Source organism: Bufo gargarizans, chromosome 6 (assembly GCF_014858855.1).
Source record: "Bufo gargarizans isolate SCDJY-AF-19 chromosome 6, ASM1485885v1, whole genome shotgun sequence".
NCBI lineage: Eukaryota > Metazoa > Chordata > Amphibia > Anura > Bufonidae > Bufo > Bufo gargarizans.
Window position 1 is genome coordinate 253,050,290 of NC_058085.1, and position 19,107 is coordinate 253,069,396.

Below are 19,107 nucleotides of genomic sequence, written 5' to 3' on the forward strand. Positions count from 1 at the left end.
TCCACTAGGGCCCACAAAAAGTATGGATGCACATGGACCACATGCATATCTTGTAGATCTGTGATTTGTGGACAGCAAAGCTGATACGGACGTGTGAATAGGCCCTAATAGAGCCTAGAACAGAGTGTACTTACCATCCACAGCCCTCAAGCTAGTGGTAGCTCTATGGCTCCTTATACAATGGGTGTGACATCATAACTAGGGGTGAGCGAATTCTAATACTCTTCGGAGCGCTTACTCCTTACAGTATTCAAATAATGTTTTATGCAAATCGACTTTGGATATTTCATCTCATCCCTAGTCATAACAACTGGGTGAGGATGAGAATCGGATCATCCCGTGACATCATAAACAGCAACTCAGAACCCTATGTATTCTCTATAAAATAACTTTGGCGGATATTTCTCTAGATATCTGCATTGTACTAGATATCTGTTATTCCTACTAGAAAACTCTGAATAAACTGATGACTGTCTGTCCCTTACTGAATGAAGCTAGACGGTGTAGGGACACGCTACATTGACAAGAGGAAAATTAACACCTCAATTTATTAATTCATTTCCAGGAGGAATAACAGGGTAATTGCTCAACACTCAGTTCTTAGAGACAAAAAATTCCTACAACATAGAGAATACAAGTATTTACTAAATACTGTCAGAAGAGCTAAGAAATCCTGTTTAAGGGAATCTGTCACCATTTTTATGCTGTTGTAAGAGCAACATCAACTAGGGGTAGATCCTAGACCAGGGGTCAGCAACTTCTGAAACTACATCTCCCATCATGCAAACTTGCTTGGCTGTTCACAGAAGTCAAAGGAGCATGCTGGGAGTTGTAGTTTCACAACAGCTGGAGTGCCAAAGGTTGCTGATCCCTGTCCTAGACTCTCCATGCCACTGACAATAGTTTCAACATACAATGGTCGTCCAGGAACCAATTAATATTGTAACTTGAGGGACCACTGTATATATTATTTAAAGAAGGTTCATATATAATGTAAATTATAGACGGAATTACACAAAAAAAACACAACAGGACAGGAGCCTAGGACAGAGTGTACTTACCAACCACTACTAACTGTAACCCTCAACGGAATGTCAGCTCTGCAGCTCCTTTTATAATGTGTGTGATGTCATAATAACTGGGCGGGGCTGACAAATCAGATCATTCCATGATATCATAAGCAGCTGTGGTTTAAATGGACCAGACATGGCTGTAGGTTGCAATGGGTTGTATAGATGTGTTCAGTACTTTATAAATAATACTACCATGTAATAGATTGGTCAGAAAAGGATCTGCTTCTATTTGCTGGATGAAATACAGATGGATGTAATGTTTCCTATGTAATTCTGTATCCAGAGGAGAGCACACACCAAAGAAAAGTGGATTTGGGACCACCACTTATCACTAGAGCAGAGGTCCTGGGTCCCCTGAATAAGGCCTCATGCACACAACCACGCTGTGTTTTGCGGTCTGCAAATTGCGGATCCGCAAAACCCATGTGTGTTCGGCAATTTGCGGAATGGAACAGGCCGCCCATAATAGAAATGACAATTTTTGTCCACAAAACAGACAAGAATAGGATATGTTCTTTTTTCAGGGGCCACAGAACGGAGCAACGGGTGCAGACAGCACACTGAGCGCTGTACACATCTTTTGCGGCTCCATTGAAGTCAATGAGTCCGCATCTGAGCCGCAGAAAATGTTACAGGAGGTTAATCCGCCGACATCAGTGTTTTCACCTTTTCACCGATGCTGGCGGATCGCGGCAGCACGTGTGGGGCAGCAGGTTAACCCTAGGATGAGAATGCTCGTCCTAAGGCGTTAAATACCGGCAGGTTAGGACGAGCATTCTTGTCTTTGCCTTCCAAAAAAATAGAGTACACCATGATCAAAAATTCATACATACCTCAAAACGTTACCTATAAAACTACAGATCGCCCGCTAAAAATGAGCCTTTACACGACTCCATAGATGTAAATACACAGTCCAGTCACATTATTAGGAAGCTCCTTTAAACGTAGGTAACGCGTTGCTCATGAAGGAAGTCATGAGCTGGCCTAATAGGTATATAAGGTGTGTGATAGGCCGTCTGTACAATTATCCCTCTTCATTGTATTATTCAGGGTTTCAATAAAAAGTTAACTAGTGGTAGCAGCTGCCCCATAAAAAATATGGATTTTTTTTCTTTTGTGTCTATTGACCATGCTGAGGAGCCTAGTGCTAATGAGCATTAGCTTCATGACCATAAGAAAACAGATGCTGAAGAACATAAAGAAGCCTAAAAAATTCCTTGATAAAGGGGACTTTAGCACCCCGAAACGCGTTGTCCTACGAATAAATTTAACACTGCCGTAACCGAAAACTTTGCCCACGACCGGTTGTTTTTGTGCGCCCTTTGTGGTCCATACGCTCTACGTAAAGTTCACCGTTTCTTGTTTTCATAGTGTGGACATGGCAGCATCAGTACGCCACAGAGTGGCAAGGTGACATAGTGTGGCGGTGGGTGGCAATACTAGTACTCACTGAAGATGGTGGGTGAAAGAAGGAGCGAATTCGACTTCATCAGCTTCGATTTGCTCATCTCTAATCGCAACAGTTGCAATTAGCTGTACCAATAGCGTTTGTTCCCCTGTATAGCTGCATTATCTCAACAGAACCGCACACAAATGCTGCACATTACAAATGCACTATGTATAAATTATATTATAGGTATATCACACCCCTGCCTCAATCAGTTTTTTTGGCGGGCAACTGGTATATCACACCAGTAGAAATTATTTGTTTCAATGGCGTTTGTCACTGAGGTAACGCAACTAAACCGCAAACAAATGCTGCACTACCCAAATGCACTATATAGAAAGTATATTATTGGTATATAACACCCCTGGCTTCAATCATTTTTTTTTTTTGGGGGGCAACTGGTAAATCACACCAGTAGAAATTATTGGTTCCAATAGCGTTTGTCACTCTGTGTAGATACAGTAATGCAGCAAAACCGCAGACAAATGCAGCACTACACAAATGCACTATATAGAAAGTATATTATTGGTATATAACACCCCTGCTTCAGTTTTTTTTGGGAGCAACTGGTAAATCACACCAGTAGAAATTATTTGTTTGTCACTCTGTTTAGATGCGGTAACGCAGAAAAAACGTAAACAAATGATGCCCTACCTAAATGCACTATATAGAAAGTATATTATTGATATATAACCCCCCTGCTTCAATCAGTTTTTTGTTTTTTTTTGGAGGGGGGGGGAGGCAACTGGTAAATCACACCAGTAGAAATTATTTGTTCCAATAGCATTTGTCACTCTGTGTAGATGAAACCACAAACAAATGCTCCACAAACAAATGCTGCACAATACAATTGCACTGTAATATACTTTCATAAGTATATTATGCCCCTCAGTATTTCACACCTATTGATAGCACACCTATACCAGTACTTAAAAGGACTTTTGTGGCCCTATTAGCTAGCGTTTGGTGTCCCTAACAGTCTGTTCCTTCCCCACACAGCAACCTCTCCCTACACTGGCACAAGACTGAATGTAAAATGGCGCCTAGATCAGGTTTATGTCCATGTGCCGAAACGTCTCAATTGGCTGTCCCGTACCACCTGAAGGATGTGTCATGGGTCAAAGTTCTTCACAATGTAAAATAATAATATTGCCATATTTTCACCCTTTTGGCGAACAGCGAAAGAGCAAAGTTCACAGCGAAACGACTGCCTGGCAAACCGCAAGGCCATCTCTATTCATTTGTAACTTTTTATACACAGTCGAGTCACATTATTCTGACCACCATCTAGTATACAGAGTGACCGCTGTACGCAGCCCGGACAGCAGCTAGACGGGCTGGGAGTGATTCAGTGAGGTCCTGGTAGGTTGTCACAAGTATCTGGAGCCATGCTGACTGCAGTGCATCCCACAGATGTTGGAGGGTGCGTAGATGAGGATCCATAAAGCAAGCACGATTATCGAGGTGGTCCGACGTGTTCAATTAGGTTCAAGTCTGGGGAATTAGGGGGCCAGGGTAGTACTTGGAATCCTTGGTCATGCGCTTCCAACCAATGTTATGCATTTCTAGCCATGTGACATGTCTCATTGTCTTGCTGCAAGATCCCCATCTGCCCCAGGGAAGACAATCTACATGTGTGGGTGTACCTCATCTGCAAGGATGGATTCATACCCAAATCGGTTGATAGTACCTTCCACATGTATGAGTAGGCCCAGAGAATGCCAAGAGCTTGTGTTCTTCCAGCAATGGTTTCAGGGTCTCCAATGTCACTTATTCACAATAGTGCCATTTGTTCACTCATGATACATGTTGTCAGGTATATAAAGCAAATACTTTATATAATGTAGGGGATTAGCTCTTTTCCAGAGGTTGCAAACACACGCTTCTTCACAGACACCAGGATTTAGGGGCCAAACTGTGCTTTATTGTGGCACACGGCATAAAGAAAAACACACAAAGCCAAAATAAAATGCCTTGCCCGTCTGGGCCCTATCTAAACACATAGGTTTCCCTGACTCACCTAAAGCGTAACACAGTTCACACCCGTGATGAGATGCGGCTTTCCCAGCCCATCCTTCAGCAGCCTCCAGGCTGCTCTCACACCAGTGTCTCTTGGGGGATAGGGGTCTCTCAGCCTGTCCGCCCTCACAGAGCCACTCCAGCCTTCTGTGTTCAAGTCCCCCAAAGTCCAGGCTATTGCATAGCCTCATGGCCCCTCAGCCTGGCTTATCTGAGACCACACTGACAGAGCCTCACCAGGCCTCTGTCTGCACACTCTCCAGAGTGAGACCCACCCAAGATCCAGTAGCAGGATTAAATAGGATCCCTGGACATGAGCATGCCCTAAGTCCCGGACTGGAACCTGGGGAAAACACTTCAATGTTCACATTGCTACATATCCCCCCCCCTCTGTTCAAACCTGTGGGGGTGAACACATGTACCAACTGGATGCTCGTGACAGGGCATCCACATTTTCTTGCCATCGCCTGGCTCAACCTTCCCCCTGGAAGATGTGGTCCGCGTCAGAGGCTTCCCTTTATTTTGCCAGACCCATGCCATCAGTGCTAGGTTTGTTACCCACACTGACATCTTGCCCAAGAGACATTGTCTGCAATGTTCCCATGTCCATGTGACAGGCAGACCCTCTCTTTTTATTTTTTTATCTTTCTCTCTCTTTGACTTACACAGCTGCTTCAGCCGAGCACGCTTTTTATGACTCGCCTCTTTTTGTCGTTTTATTTTAACAGCAGATCGTACATTTCTTTTTCCTTTACTCTTAGAATTTCGATCTCGGCTTCTGGAACTCCCGTCAGAATATATTTTTATGCAAACGACAGACTCTCTGTTTGACTTTGCTGGCTCTTGCAGACGCTTAGGCCTTTTTTTCTTGTCTTTGCGAAGCTCCATCAGCAGAGCTGGCTTGCACCCGCTCGCTTCTTTTCCAGCAGTGGTTTTCTCAGATGGTGCCTCAGTTTCAGGGTCTTCTGCCTTTTCACTGCCTCTCCCCACTTCGGCTTTACCCTTGATCTTTGGAACATCCAAGGATTTCTCCCACTTCAAGAGCTCGGCCTTAGCTTCCATGGCCTTTACTTTATTAGCCTTCTCACCCTTCAGGGACATGGCATCATATCCTTGCTTTCTTAATTCCTCCTTCCCTTTCGCATCAAGGTTGGAGGCATTGGGGTCTTCAGCATACTTCTTGTCTTCTGGCGTTTTCTCCAGAGGCTCACCCAGGACACTGGTCTCCTTTTGGGGAGGAGTCAGGAGAGACAGCCCATCGTAATAGCCCGGATCTGCATACTGGTCGTCCATCTCCTCATATTTCTTCCCCAGCAGGCAGCTGGCTACTTGGAAGGCCTTGTAGGCGGAGGGGACGTCTTTTGCGACCTGGTCCTGGTTACACACTATCATGAGACTCTTGGCCTCTGCATCGACATCAGCCTCATCAACTGGTTCAGCCGATACCGTTTCCACCTTCTCTGCCTTGGCCAGTACCCTGGCACCACCATCTCCAGACCCACTCTTACCAGGCTCTGACTTCTTGGCACCTTCCAAAGGATCTTCCTTTTCCGGTCTCTCACTTCCTTCCACCTGCTGTGCAGGAGCACGCTTAGGCTTCTCCACCTCATAGATGGCATCTTTTGAGCTCATGAGAGCTTCCATCTCTACTCTGAGTTGCTTGTTCAGCCTCTCTAATTCATTTCGCTCCTCAAGCACTTCTTCAAGGGCTCTAGCCAAGGAGAGGGTCTTGGACTCTTTCTCCCAAGCATCAGCCTCCGCTCGGTCACGTTCTTCGGCATATCGAGCCGATATGTATTTCTCTTCAACCAAGAGCTGGTCAAACTTCTTTTGTCTCTTCTCCAATCTAGATACAGTTTGTCTCTGGTGGTCCAGGTCCACCATGCGATCACATAACTCTTGATAAAGTTGAGCCATCCTGGCTTCCAAATGTCTTTTCTCCTCCAAGAGAGCAGATTTTTCGGAGGCGTTGTTTAGAACCTCATCAGCCAGCTCATCTCTTTCCTGCTCTGCATGAAGTCTGGATTGCTCAGAAGCTGCAAGTTCCTCTTGAAGTTGGAGAATTTCCGCTTCTATTAGTGACTCTAGTTCCTTCAGTTCATTTATCTCTTTCTGTGACTCCTCTGGAGATTCCTGCAGTTGCTCTGTGAGAACCGCTAGCCCCATCTCTAGTGTATCTAGGGACTGTGCAGAGCGAGCGAAAACATCTTCAAGTTTGTAGCTGTACTGTCCTGTCAGGTCATCTACAACTGTCAGGATATGAGCTTCAGACACTAGGCTGTCACCTGACTGAACGCTTGTCTCATCAGATATAACAGTCACCTGGTTGCTACTAGTAACGACTTTAGTTTTGCTGGGTCTTGACATGGTAGCCTCACTCTCGGAGTTGTTAACTGTCACGGCACATAGGCCACTTATACCGCTCGTGTCATTATTAACCCTGGCCTCTAGGGGCACCCCTGAGTCAATCCCCACCTGGGACATTTTATTAATCATAGAAACCTGTGGAGACTGCACATCCACCTCTGGTCCGTGTGGTACACCCTCTAGCCCCGCCACATTGTCTACAATGGGGTCTCCTAGCGGTGTTTCTTCAACATTTATCAACACTTTTATATCAGACACATGTTGACCAACAGGGGGAGCTTTTTCCCCAATCACAGCCTGCAAAGGAAAAGGCATGTCATTATTATCACATATTTCACATGACTTCACATTTCCATTATGCATTTCGGCAAACATGGTATCATCACTGTTTTCAATGGTCCTTTCCCTTACAGGTTCACTTATAGGTACAGGTACACGTTCTGCAGGAGTTTTTGCACTCTCTGCAGAAGTGTCTCCATTACTCCACAACTCCCAGCATAAGGGAAAAGTACACCCCAACACTCCCTCATGCATAAGCTTATCTGTAACATCACGTTCATCAGTCTCTGTTCTCATTGGAGTCTCACGCTCAGTGAAAATCAGCGGATAGTCCTTCTCCGCACGACTGTCCAGCACCTTTATTATTTTACCAGTCTCAGGTTTCAATATTGTGCTACCTCTTACCCGGGCTAGCATGGGATCCCGGATCCTTGTCATCCCATGTCTAGCTTTGGTCATGGGCAACTGAGGTAACACAGAAACCTTCTCCCCTGCAGGTTTCTGCAAGGGAGCCATCACAGCAGGCTTATCCGCCTGTCCAGACACAGTTTTTTCTCTGTGTGACTTATCACCTACCGGCCCAGCAGATATCCCCTGCCGCCGGCTCACTGTCACTGGCTCTGCCACATAGGTAATAACAGGAACAGTCTTACCCTTTGTAATCAACCATTCTGGTAAAGCAGTGACATTCTCTCCCGCGGACTCATCAAGGTTGTGGTTGCTCCTAGCAACAGCTTTACTGCACCTCCGCACTTCCTCTCTAGGACTCCGGGCACAGTCACAGGGAAGATATGCACTCCCGAGAACCGCACCGCTCTCCACCTCCTTTTCTTCCCGACGGTTGCCTTTGGCAACGGCATATCTTTGCTTTTTATCAGGAACTCCGCTCCACAACTGCCCAAACAATGGAAAGTCCTTGCCAAGCACAAACTCCACTTCCAGGGTCTTACATTTTATCAGCTCCCACTGCACAGAGCCATAGTCAGTCACAAAGGTCAGTGACACCGCAGTTTTTGTCTCTGGCCCCCTTGTTACAAAGTCCAGAATTTCAGGCAGGACCCGAGATACTTGCTGGCGAGAGTCTAGAATGACCCCCAGCGGGATTCCCCCGATCACTAAATCGCAGGATTTCTCCCATGGGCTATACCATTTTGTAGCCATTTCCACTGATCAGTCTCTTGTACTGGGCTTCTGGCCCTTTAAATCCTGCACTGTTTGCACCACAGAAAAAAAAATGTCCAGATTAACACCAGCAGTCTCTGCTCCTGCAAACTAGCAGGCTTCCGGCACTTTAAATCACTGCACAGTAACACAGAAATTCCGTGGCAACATTCAGCAGCACCTGCTCTTTTCCGTCAGGTCGTTGCCCTTAGCAACCACGTTGGCTTTTTACTTTTCAGCACGGACGTGTGCCCGCATCCGACACCAATTGTAGGGGATTAGCTCTTTTCCAGAGGTTGCAAACACACGCTTCTTCACAGACACCAGGATTTAGGGGCCAAACTGTGCTTTATTGTGGCACAAGGCATAAAGAAAAACACACAAAGCCAAAATAAAATGCCTTGCCCGTCTGGGCCCTATCTAAACACATAGGTTTCCCTGACTCACCTAAAGCGTAACACAGTTCACACCCGTGATGAGATGCGGCTTTCCCAGCCCATCCTTCAGCAGCCTCCAGGCTGCTCTCACACCAGTGTCTCTTGGGGGATAGGGGTCTCTCAGCCTGTCCGCCCTCACAGAGCCACTCCAGCCTTCTGTGTTCAAGTCCCCCAAAGTCCAGGCTATTGCATAGCCTCGTGGCCCCTCAGCCTGGCTTATCTGAGACCACACTGACAGAGCCTCACCAGGCCTCTGTCTGCACACTCTCCAGAGTGAGACCCACCCAAGATCCAGTAGCAGGATTAAATAGGATCCCTGGACATGAGCATGCCCTAAGTCCCGGACTGGAACCTGGGGAAAACACTTCAATGTTCACATTGCTACAATAAATATAAACAAAAATTAACGGATCAAAAGAAAACTTATGCAAATGATATTGACCCGTGAGATGGACATAAACATCTCAAAAAGAGTTCAAGCAAGAACCTGATTATTTTGTGCAATCAGTAAAACAGAGTACAAGCGTCTATGCAAAAATATAAATGGTTTATTATACAATAGTTTAAAATACAATAAAAAATGAATCAACATAAATTTCAATAATATACAATGATATGCAGTACCCAGAATTCACCACTATATGGTGCCAACAAAACACTACTCAACCAACACAAAAATATTATGCAATCCGGCTTTAAAATTGTGAGAGATATAAAATAAATGGATTATGCGAAAAACTCAATCAAGAAGATGACAGATACGAGCCCTTGCCCAAAATAATGACGACCAATCTCAAAACTTATAAATTATTGGCTTGATGTCAAACTATGGAATATAAAGATTCCCCACAGAGAGTTTCTCCAATATTATCCCCTTTATTTAGTTAAATGCATCATAACTGAAATCAGCGAAAATATTGATGTAGCAACTAACGTTACAAATGGGCGGGTATCTGGCTAAGTATCAAGCCAATTTATTTAGATCAATACTGCATAAAACAAAACCATACATTACCCAAGGGTCAGGTGATGTGCAGAGTCTTGGGGCAGTCAGCTCTCAAGAGTTTTTCCGATATTCCAAATGTTTCTCCAGAGATCTCCCTTTCTTTGTTTGTTTATTATTTTTTTCTTTCTCTCCCTCTTTTTTTTTCTTTTTGGTATCTGGTTTCTTAACCCAAAACTTATCAGATGAACACACCCTCCTAGTTTGCACTTTCCATTCATTGTTGGATGGGTGTGAGCATTGATAAGGAGCGTGACGTCATAATACTACCCAGAATGCACTTTTGCTACTGGTGTAGTATTAACTGCTCATATCTAGGTGGCCCTGTTGTATAAGCAATAAGCATCATACCATTAAGGGTTAACTCACATGCCTGATATTTTTAATACTACACACCTCTGACATCTGGAGGCCTTGTCTTAGAGCTGAGAAACAAACTTTGATACATGAATGTATACTTTGAGGAACATCTAGACAATTCTCACACTGTGGACTCCATGTTCAGATAAGAAATACAATAAAGCCTCTAAATCTGCAGGAGCAGTGTATCTTCTAACTGTCTAAATGTATTATATATTGTTACAATAACAGTAGCTTTTTTGAACGGTACAGAAATCTTCCCATGGACTTACTTCGGCCTACATGAAAATTCATACAAAGCAGTAAATATAAATCAACATTGCTCTTAAAGGCAATGAATACCCATTATAATTTTAAATAATTAGATATCACTGTTTACACTTATGAAAATACACAACAATGTTCACCGCAGCAGTACGTGAACAGTTCACAAACAGCAGTTTCAGAGATACTGCCAGTCTTGGCCCAAAAGCCCAAAATCTTATTTTGTTGCAACTCTGACAAATCACCCCAAAGAGGGATAATTGTACAGACGGCCTATCACACGCATTATATACTTATTAAGCCAGCTCATGACTTCCTTCATGAGCAACGCGTTACCTACGTTTAAAGGAGCTTCCTAATAATGTGACTGGACTGTGTATTTACATCTATGGAGTCGTGTAAAGGCTCATTTTTAGCGGGCGATCTGTTCACGTACTGCTGCGGTGAACATTGTTGTGTATTTTCATAAGTGTAAACAGTGATATCTAATTATTTAAAATTATAATGGGTATTCATTGCCTTTAAGAGCAATGTTGATTTATATTTACTGCTTTGTATGAATTTTCATGTAGGCCGAAGTAAGTCCATGGGAAGATTTCTGTACCGTTCAAAAAAGCTACTGTTATTGTAACAATATATAATACATTTAGACAGTTAGAAGATACACTGCTCCTGCAGATTTAGAGGCTTTATTGTATTTCTTATCTGAACATGGAGTCCACAGTGTGAGAATTGTCTAGATGTTCCTCAAAGTATACATTCATGTATCAAAGTTTGTTTCTCAGCTCTAAGACAAGGCCTCCAGATGTCAGAGGTGTGTAGTATTAAAAATATCAGGCATGTGAGTTAACCCTTAATGGTATGATGCTTATTGCTTATACAACAGGGCCACCTAGATATGAGCAGTTAATACTACATCAGTAGCAAAAGTGCATTCTGGGTAGTATTATGACGTCACGCTCCTTATCAATGCTCACACCCATCCAACAATGAATGGAAAGTGCAAACTAGGAGGGTGTGTTCATCTGATAAGTTTTGGGTTAAGAAACCAGATACCAAAAAGAAAAAAAAAGAGGGAGAGAAAGAAAAAAATAATAAACAAACAAAGAAAGGGAGATCTCTGGAGAAACATTTGGAATATCGGAAAAACTCTTGAGAGCTGACTGCCCCAAGACTCTGCACATCACTTGACCCTTGGGTAATGTATGGTTTTGTTTTATGCAGTATTGATCTAAATAAATTGGCTTGATACTCAGCCAGATACCCGCCCATTTGTAACGTTAGTTGCTACATCAATATTTTCGCTGATTTCAGTTATGATGCATTTAACTAAATAAAGGGGATAATATTGGAGAAACTCTCTGTGGGGAATCTTTATATTCCATAGTTTGACATCAAGCCAATAATTTATAAGTTTTGAGATTGGTCGTCATTATTTTGGGCAAGGGCTCGTATCTGTCATCTTCTTGATTGAGTTTTTCGCATAATCCATTTATTTTATATCTCTCACAATTTTAAAGCCGGATTGCATAATATTTTTGTGTTGGTGGAGTAGTGTTTTGTTGGCACCATATAGTGGTGAATTCTGGGTACTGCATATCATTGTATATTATTGAAATTTATGTTGATTCATTTTTTATTGTATTTTAAACTATTGTATAATAAACCATTTATATTTTTGCATAGACGCTTGTACTCTGTTTTACTGATTGCACAAAATAATCAGGTTCTTGCTTGAACTCTTTTTGAGATGTTTATGTCCATCTCACGGGTCAATATCATTTGCATAAGTTTTCTTTTGATCCGTTAATTTTTGTTTATATTTATATAAAGTATTTGCTTTATATACCTGACAACATGTATCATGAGTGAACAAATGGCACTATTGTGAATAAGTGACATTGGAGACCCTGAAACCATTGCTGGAAGAACACAAGCTCTTGGCATTCTCTGGGCCTACTCATACATGTGGAAGGTACTATCAACCGATTTGGGTATGAATCCATCCTTGCAGATCAGGTACACCCACACATGTAGATTGTCTTCCCTGGGGCAGATGGGGATCTTGCAGCAAGACAATGAGACATGTCACATGGCTAGAAATGCATAACATTGGTTGGAAGCGCATGACCAAGGATTCCAAGTACTACCCTGGCCCCCTAATTCCCCAGACTTGAACCTAATTGAACACGTCGGACCACCTCGATAATCGTGCTTGCTTTATGGATCCTCATCTACGCACCCTCCAACATCTGTGGGATGCACTGCAGTCAGCATGGCTCCAGATACTTGTGACAACCTACCAGGACCTCACTGAATCACTCCCAGCCCGTCTAGCTGCTGTCCGGGCTGCGCACAGCGGTCACTCTGTATACTAGATGGTGGTCAGAATAATGTGACTCGACTGTGTATAAAAAGTTACAAATGAATAGAGATGGCCTTGCGGTTTGCCAGGCAGTCGTTTCGCTGTGAACTTTGCTCTTTCGCTGTTCGCCAAAAGGGCGAAAATATGGCGATATTATTCTTTTACATTGTGAAGAACTTTGACCCATGACACATCCATCAGGTGGTACGGGACAGCCAATTGAGACGTTTCGGCACATGGACATAAACCTGATCTAGGCGCCATTTTACATTCAGTCTTGTGCCAGTGTAGGGAGAGGTTGCTGTGTGGAGAAGGAACAGACTGTTAGGGACACCAAACGCTAGCTAATAGGGCCACAAAAGTCCTTTTAAGTACTGGTATAGGTGTGCTATCAATAGGTGTGAAATACTGAGGGGCATAATATACTTATGAAAGTATATTACAGTGCAATTGTATTGTGCAGCATTTGTTTGTGGAGCATTTGTTTGTGGTTTCATCTACACAGAGTGACAAATGCTATTGGAACAAATAATTTCTACTGGTGTGATTTACCAGTTGCCTCCCCCCCCCCCTCCAAAAAACCCCAAAAAACGGATTGAAGCAGGGGGGTTATATATCAATAATATACTTTCTATATAGTGCATTTAGGTAGTGCATCATTTGTTTACGTTTTTTCTGCGTTACCGCATCTAAACAGAGTGACAAACGCTATTGGAACAAATAATTTCTACTGGTGTGATTTACCAGTTGCTCCCAAAAAAAACTGAAGCAGGGGTGTTATATACCAATAATATACTTTCTATATAGTGCATTTGTGTAGTGCTGCATTTGTCTGCGGTTTTGCTGCATTACTGTATCTACACAGAGTGACAAACGCTATTGGAACCAATAATTTCTACTGGTGTGATTTACCAGTTGCCCCCCAAAAAAAAAAAATGATTGAAGCCAGGGGTGTTATATACCAATAATATACTTTCTATATAGTGCATTTGGGTAGTGCAGCATTTGTTTGCGGTTTAGCTGCGTTACCTCAGCTACAAAGAGTGACAAACGCCATTCGAACGAATTATTTCTACTGGTGTGATATACCAGTTGCCCCCCCAAAAAACTGATTGAGGCAGGGGTATGATATACCAATAATATACTTTCTATATAGTGCATTTACATAGCGCAGCATTTGTTTGTGGTTTTGCTGCGTTACCCCATCTACACAGAGTGACAAACACTATAGGAACCAATAATTTCTACTGGTGTGCCAGTTGCCCCCCCCCCCCCCCCCAAAAAAAAAATGATTGAAGCAGGGGTGTTATATACCAATAATATACTTTCTATATAGTGCATTTGGGTAGTGCAGCATTTGTTTGCGGTTTAGCTGCGTTACCTCAGTGACAAACGCCATTGAAACAAATAATTTCTACTGGTGTGATATACCAGTTGCCCGCCAAAAAAACTGATTGAGGCAGGGGTGTGATATACCTATAATATAATTTATATATAGTGCATTTGTAATGTGCAGCATTTGTGTGCGGTTCTGTTGAGATAATGCAGCTATACAGAGGAACAAACGCTATTGGTACAGCTAATTGCAACTGTTGCGATTAGAGATGAGCAAATCGAAGCTGATGAAGTCGAATTCGCTCCTTCTTTCACCCACCATCTTCAGTGAGTACTAGTATTGCCACCCACCGCCACACTATGTCACCTTGCCACTCTGTGGCGTACTGATGCTGCCATGTCCACACTATGAAAACAAGAAACGGTGAACTTTACGTAGAGCGTATGGACCACAAAGGGCGCACAAAAACAACCGGTCGTGGGCAAAGTTTTCGGTTACGGCAGTGTTCAATTTATTCGTAGGACAACGCGTTTCGGGGTGCTAAAGTCCCCTTTATCAAGGAATTTTTTAGGTTTCTTTATGTTCTTCAGCATCTGTTTTCTTATGGTCATGAAGCTAATGCTCATTAGCACTAGGCTCCTCAGCATGGTCAATGGACACAAAAGAAAAAAAATCCATATTTTTTATGGGGCAGCTGCTACCACTAGTTAACTTTTTATTGAAACCCTGAATAATACAATGAAGTCAGATTGTACCTTACATTCACTTTAATAATACATTAATATCAAAACGTCTATGATGCATGGCTACAAATTATAATTTAAAGGATGAACAATTGATCAAATATCACCCATATATCTCTCTTCACACATTTCTCTATAGCCCATTCATGCAGAAAAATCACTATTGTTAACCAGCTCAATAGTTACTACAGGGTTTATTAAAAGGATAGTTGAGGAAATACGTCATAGGTTGGTTGGACCTCCCAAGTATTTTCTTTGCATTTTAATACAAGACAGTCTAATGTATACATGAAAAACAATCCACTCTGTTCATGCATGTCATGCATCATCCAGCATGGCTTAAAGGCTATGTACACCTTCGGAGGCAATTTGTTTTTATGACTGCATGTTACTAATTTTTGGCTAAAAAAAAACATTTTTCCAATTGGCCTTTTTTAAAAAGATTAAAGCCACATTCTTTTCAGTAATATAAGAGCTGAGCTATAATGAGTGGTTAGGAGCTCAGAGAGCAGAGATAAAGAGTCTGTCTGCTCCTTGTCTGATGGAAAATCCAAAGGGTGCTATTAGAGCTAAAAAGGATACCATATTTTTAATAAAGACCAATTTAAATAATAATAATTATTATTATATTATTATAATGAGTACAATGCACTAATAAAAAATTGCCCAAAAGGTGTACATAGCGTTTAAAGACAAAAAAAAACAGTATATGGCCAAAAGAATATGGACACCTAGTGAGAATTATTGAGATTCAGTAGTTATTGAGATTCAGTTTTCCAAACAGCCATTGTTGTAACCGTGGCAGAGTCATAAGGTGCAACTTTGCTAGATGTTAGTGTGTGAAATCTGATCTGCTAGATCTGAGATGGTCAAGTGCTAGTACTGTGAAGTGGAAACATGAAGATGCAACAACAGCTCAGCCACAAAGTGGTAGACCACACAAAGCAGGTTACAAGACACCCTAGTGACATCATCAGCACCAGAACCTCTGTGTAGCTGATCAAGCAGCTACACAGAAGTCTGAAGCCACCTATTCAAATAAGATATATATGTAAATATTGGTCAGAACACAGCTAATCATCTGTCGGATTGTTTGTCACAAAGATTCAAACATCCACGTGCCAGACTAAACATGGGACAGAGACAGACTATACAAAATTAAAACAATAATGTGGACGTGCGAGTCGGTCAATCATGCAATACACCTGCATTTTCAGCACAATAGTTTGCCATCTGCTTTTATGTACAGTTGCATATAATTTCTAAAGATAATCAGCCTTAAAGGGGTTGTCCAAGTTATATTTATTGATGACCTATCCTCAGGGTAGGTCATAAATATCAGATTGGCGGGGTCCGACACCCGGCACCCCCTCCGATCAGCTGTTTGAAGAGGAGACACGCGCGCTGCCTCCTCTTCACTGGTTACCTTCTAGCCGTTACATCTGCAGTGGTGAGCAGGTGTAATTACACCCAAGCCTTCCTATTGAAATGAATGGGACGGCTTGGGTGTAATTACACCTGCTCACCACTGCAGATGCAACGGCTAGAAGGTAAACAGTGAAGAGGAGGCAGCGCTGACACCGCGCACGTCTCCTCTTCAAACGGCTGATCGGAGGGGGTGCCGGGTGTCGGAGCCCCGCCGATCTGATATTGATGACCTATCGTGAAGATAGGTCATCAATAAATATAACTTGGACAACCCCTTTAATGATCAAACCAGGAAGAATTGGGGTCTGGCATATGCCAGGAGAACACTACCAACCAGAATACATATGGGGTTATTTAAGACGCTGGGCTTAGGCCCCTTGCAGACGAGTGTTTGTCACGCTCGCTACGAGTCCGCAGCGCAGCTCCCATCCTAACCTCCCAGCACTGCCAGGGTCACATAGCATCATAAATCATTATAATGCTATGTAACCCTTACAGTTCTGGAATGTATTGTATAACAGTGACAGCGTTATGCCAGTGTTATCCAGTACATTCCAGAATTGTAAAGGTTACATAGCATCATAAGTCAATATAATGCTATGCAACCCCGGCAGTGCTAGGAGTTCAGGCCGGGAGCTGTGCTTCGGACTCGCAGGGTGGCACGCGCTCGTCTGCAAAGGGCCTTAATCCCCCTGAGATGGTTATGAAGAGGTGCCTACGCGAGCTCCCATGCTGGCATAGATTTAGACCATTTTCTACGCCGAAAACTGGCATAGAAAATGAGAAATGAGACGGGCCTCGTCACACACCTTTTTTTTATATGGCGTGGAAGAGGAAGAATTGCCTTTGCAACAAAATATGCAACAAATATACAAAAAAAGGGGCATATATTTGGTCATATATGACCCCCGTAGTTCCTATTTGCTCAAGGAGAGATAATGGTTGTTTCTCATGGTTAGGGCTAGTACCCCCTGCTTTCAATGAAATGGTAATGCTACAGTGTACAAAGGCATTTTACATGAATGTAAGTTTTAACTTTGTAGTTAAAGGAAATGTGTCAAAGGAAAATGATCTGCTGTTTAAATAATTTTTTATGTTTAACATTTTTTAAGAATGTTTGATGACGTTTTTAATTTACCGTGCATTCCATATATTTAAACAAAAAAAGATAAAATCCTGCAGTTTTCGCAATGGCCACTATGTCTAATAATTGGTTTTTACAGATCACTATACTGCAGGTAAGGGCTGCAGTCCGGCTACATTGACTATATTGGGTTCCGGAGGAGATCCAGCCACGACCCGGCAAATATGCTGAAGAGCGGCCAGAAAAATACCACTACATGCAGTATTTTTCGTCCGGCTGCTCCTCAGCATATTTGCCCGGTTGCCTGGAACAGCCTGTATGTGAATACAGCTAAATCCAGAGAGATGCTTCTTTTTATCTTTCTGTTAATGTGGTTTTTGGAGCACCATGGGTAGGGCAGTGCAGTTATCTGGACCATCACTCTGCCACTTTCACCACCAGGGCCAAGCTTCAACTGCATCATTGCTCCAGGCTCTAAAATCCCACACTTGCACTGACTGTTTAACTCATTTACTACCAACGCCGTAACTGTACGGCGCTGCAAACTGTGTTTAAAATGCCAGCGCCGTACACTACGGCGCAGTGTACACCCGGTCCCCAAGCTAAATCTCTTGGTGACCGGGGTATGATGGCTGCTCTGCACAGCAGGCAGCCATCTTTACTAGGGGCACAGGGAGGTTTTTCTGCCCCCCTGCAGCCCCGATCTGCCATTGGCCAGTTTCTGCAGACCGGCCAATTGCAGCTCCGGATGGTTTTCATTCATTCATGGAGCTGAAGGGGAGTTGTACAGGGGTGACTGGTGCTGAACTAGTCAGCACCAGTCTCCCCCGAGGTCAGGCAGGGGACACCAGTATTTGGCGCACCACCACTGCGATTTGAGCTTTTACTGCTGAAAGAAGAAAACATCTGGAATTGCTGCACGCATGCATCTTCTGACAAAGATAATGACTATAAACATTTCCTATTTAATCCGGATGACATTGATGAGCTTATAAAAGCAATTAGAGCCACAATACAGATGAAGGTGCCTAAAAAGCCCAAGTCAGTGCAGGAAGAGATATTTGGGGGCTGGGGGGAAAAATCTGTATTCCGAGTTCCAGACAATATTAAAAACTGTATCAGGTCAGAATGGGAAAAGCCAGATAAAGGATCTCTCATTCCTAGGGGTATCAAGAGGCGCTACCCTTTTAATGATAAGGATTGTGCCGATTGGGAATTCATTCCCAGAATAGACGCTCCCATGGCTAAGGTAGCGAAACATACCGCTCTGCCATTTGAAGATTCAGCGCAACTTAAAGACCCCATAGATAGGAAAGCAGAGATCCTACTAAGGAAAGCCTGGGAGGCTACGGCAGCACTTCTTAACTCCATAAGGACCTCCGCCGTACATGTACCGTGGGCTGATTGGGCGGGTGCAGGAGCTGCGCCCGACCAATCAGCGGCAGGAGTCTGACACTCACTGATAGCCGGACCTCTGCTGTATGCTCTGGCATCGGTGAAAACATACAGTAGATGCCGGCGCATTAATTCTTGATGTGCCGCAGTCAGCGCTGACCGCCATGCTGCTGTGACGGGGACCCAATGGCAGGGAAGGCAGCTGAGGCCTTCCTTAGGCATTGTGGCTGTCTTCTGTGACAGCCTGTGAGATCCAGCCCCCTGGATCTCACAGGAAGCAGGCTGAAGTGTATACAGTTAGTGTGAAAAAGGCCTAACTCATTCTAATCCTGCCTGTAATAATATC

The 19,107-nt window shown here is 43.3% G+C and overlaps 1 protein-coding gene across 1 annotated transcript in view; it reads right to left on the reverse strand.

Moving 5' to 3' along the window:
• Positions 1 to 19,107, reverse strand: part of LOC122940062 (gastrula zinc finger protein XlCGF57.1-like) — a 38,581-nt gene that overhangs the window by 1,011 nt on the left and 18,463 nt on the right. The gene's annotated exons all lie outside the window — the stretch shown is intronic.